The sequence below is a fragment of the Oreochromis aureus genome, linkage group 13 (assembly GCF_013358895.1).
Source record: "Oreochromis aureus strain Israel breed Guangdong linkage group 13, ZZ_aureus, whole genome shotgun sequence".
Lineage (NCBI taxonomy): Eukaryota > Metazoa > Chordata > Actinopteri > Cichliformes > Cichlidae > Oreochromis > Oreochromis aureus.
In genome coordinates this window covers 33,720,296-33,723,922 of record NC_052954.1, presented here as the reverse complement: position 1 = coordinate 33,723,922, position 3,627 = coordinate 33,720,296, and positions in this window count along the sequence as shown.

Genomic DNA, 3,627 nt, shown 5'->3' with positions numbered 1-3,627 from the left:
GAACACAGTGTTCACTGCCAGCGTTACACAACACGTGGAGATTAACACAGTGATTTCATTCTGATCACACAACTGCTTCCTGTGGAGGGCCGATGTTTCAAACGAGGCGGCTCTGAGGAATCAGAAAATGACAGCAGGAATAATTACAGCGTTAGTGACGCACAGCCTCAGCCACAGGTAGAGATCGGGTGATTCACGTTCTGATTTTTAACCGACGTTAACAAAAAAACGTGTCCTGTCCACAGGAGTCCCAACACAGGTGCTGCCCCCTAGTGGTTCATTAAAGAGAATACAGTATCAATACACTTCCATAACAGCTCCATGGTGCTGTGACCACAGTGGAATGATGCGGTGTGCAGGCAGACCTCAGTTCACAGCTTTGTTGCTATGCTGCTAACATGCTAATGTTGCTAACATGGCATCTACGAGACTGAAAAGTTGACTCTGGCGTTCCTGCCGGCTCAGATTTCTCTAACCTGGAAACCTGCTGGATATGAAATGACTGAATTTAGTCTAAACGTCTGCGTTCAGCCTCAGAGGGCGTCATTGACAAAGGTATTTTATAACAATTGACGGCTGTTTCTTTGACTCGTTTCCTGTTTTTCTGCCACCAGAATCTTCCTGCACAGAGTTAACAGGAGTTTGTGATGCCTGGGAATTAGGAAATATTGATAAAGCTCAACTTTACATCAGCCAGAGGGACCCATGTGAGGCTAATATATAATTTATCACACTTAGCTTATATATCTCCTACAGACTGCAGCTTTCCAGAATGATAGCGCCGTCTCCCACAGGACACAAGAAGTCACTGAATGATTTACTGAGGATGAAAATGATGTGAATCTCATGCTCTATAGTGGGAAAATCAATACGGCATAGTTTCCTGATAATGTATCGATCCAGGGATGAAACACATTGCATGTGATTGGCAACTCTGTAGCATTCATTTGGAGACTGATTGCAGACTGACATTAGTGACAGCGTTTGTTTGCTTCACAATCTCAAAAAGATCAAAGGTGATGTGAGATAACTAACAAAAAATCACAATATTAGTTATTCCGACACTCTGCATTTGACTAAACTTCTAGCTAAAACTGATGGTGGATTTTGAATCTTCATCCTCATCATCAAAACATGAGGAGAAGCAAAGCCGCAGCCTGAAAAGCTCGATGTTGGCTTTTCCTTTAATCTGTCACCCATCTAAACGATGCGATCACCTCTGAAATCACGACCAGACGTCAGTGAGGTCACAGGCCCCGCCCTTCCCCTCCAGTTTTTCTGCTCCAGTTGGCGCAGCTGAGGTCAGGGTTTGTGACCTCAGAGGACCTCTGACATCATTATCGCCCCCGTGGCTGCTGCTGCCACGACCACACTGAGCACGTGCACCACATCTCTGCTCTTCATGCAGATATCCTTCCACGCTGTAATCCTTCTTAACCCGACATATTCCTAAAAGACCAACAGAGCCTCAGTCACCTCCCTGCAGCCGCCCTCCACCTCCAGCCAGCTGCCCTACATACGCCGCTCTCCTCCTCCTCCTCCTCCTCCTCCTCCTCCTCCTCCTCATCATCATCATTGTGTTCCAGTCAGTTTTTTTATCCTCAGAAATCACACAAGTGTGGATAATATTAGATTAAAACCGACGTGTTCACCACAAAAAGCCTCGTGTTATTCGATTCTCCAAAAGAAGGAAGAAGAGGAACAGGCAGGAAAACTCCTCCTCCTCCTCTTCCTCCTCCTGCTGCTCCATCCTTCAGGCTCCATCATGTGTGTCATCGTTGAGTTTAGTTGTTGTACAAACTCAAACTTTTAGGCTTAAACTAAAGTGTAAACAGTGACTTTCAATATCTGCTTTTTATACAGCCTATACACTCAGCGGCCACTTTGTTAGGTACACCTGTTCAGCCACTTGTTCATACAAATCTCTGATCATCCAATCACATGGCAGTGTCAGGGTGACACATTCAGGTGAAGGTGAAGTTTTTGTTTACCAAAGTTTGGGTATGGTTGTTGTTCATCGGGGGAGCTGTGCTCGCCGAGTGTCTGTGATCACGCGTCAGGCTGCTGATCTGACAGTGTGGGAATATTTCACTGGCACACCGAGCATCGTTTACACTCACAGCTTACCTGAGTGTTGTTGCTGACCGCACCCATCCTCTGATGACCTCAGTGAACCATCCTGTGATGTCACAAAGCTCAGATCATGTCAGCTTGAACGTGATGATGAGTTCGCTGCACTCAGAGCAGCGTCAGGATGTGAGAGATTCTCATCATGGATGCAGACGACAAACGTGTGATGATATCATGTATGCACTGTATCACACAATACTTGTTACTGTCTTTAAAAGTAATGCAAACCTAAGTTAATTACTCATTGCAGAAAGTAATTTGTTATATTACCTTTGCATTTCTCTGTATCATGACCTGAAACCAATGGTCACATGACGTCACAGTTCCACACTGGGACAAATAACCATCATAATGATCTTTCTCTTAGTGTTTATGAATGAACACAAAGCAAAGATGAAAACCTGACCAACAAAGAGACTGTAAAGTGATCGCCACGGTGATTCCACCATAGAAACATGAACAGGCAGAGACGGCGGCTGCAGGCTGGCTGCTCATCACTGCCTCTGTTACCTGTTGAAGGTGTGGCTCTGGCTGCAGGACTCGGGTGTGTGCAGATGTTTGCACAGAGCAGATGTTGAAGGCAGTTTGAACTTTGCTCTCTTGTCCTTTTGTGCAATAAAACTAAAACTAATTAACTCATTTTAGAGACCATGCCACCGTTTTCCTTCTGCCTAGCATCATCATCATCACTATCATCAGCTGACTGTAGCACAGGAAGGTGCAGAATGAGCAGATCTGTAACTGTGAATACTGAATGTAGTTCAGCACCTCGTTACGTTACAGCCTACACAACGCACAGTCAGACACATCGCTGAAAATTTTAAACCTGGAAAAAGGTTTTCAAAAGCTCTATTTTCAGCGTCCTAAAACAGCGTTGATCTAAAACAGCGTGTACGTGTGGACGTAAGACCGAAACGCAGCAAAACAGCTGACCCAGGCGCAACAACGGAGGGAAAAAAGGAGGGAAAAAGGCAAAGGCAGGAAGTGAAGCAGCCAAATAATAAAACAGGAAATGACAAAAACAGAGAAATACTAGGACCTCTGCTCCCTCTCACATCCTCACATCCTCGTTAGAGACCTGACAGTCAGTCAGCTCGAACCCAACGGCAGTCTTTGGAACTGTTACAGGAACTATTATTACTACAGACACTGAGACCGTGAAGGAGATCAAACAGGTGTGCTCGAAATAAAGAGATCTTCACTCTGTACATGCATTAACTTTACATCAGCAGATGTTTGCTTCTGCATAAACCCTCCAACGCTGCCTATAAATACCATCATGGTCACTCAATTAATCTCTAATAAGATGCCCAGAGACTTGTCCAGATCACTTCCTGACAATTTAAATTTCAGAAATCTATTTTTTTCAGCTTTTTTGTTTTTTTTAAGGTGAGATCCTGACTCCGCCCTCCTGAAAGAGGAGTGGAATGTCAGAAAGCAGTACAGTAAATGTACTTCTACTTTCCTCGTTAGGTTGCACGTATGCAGTCGGCCGGT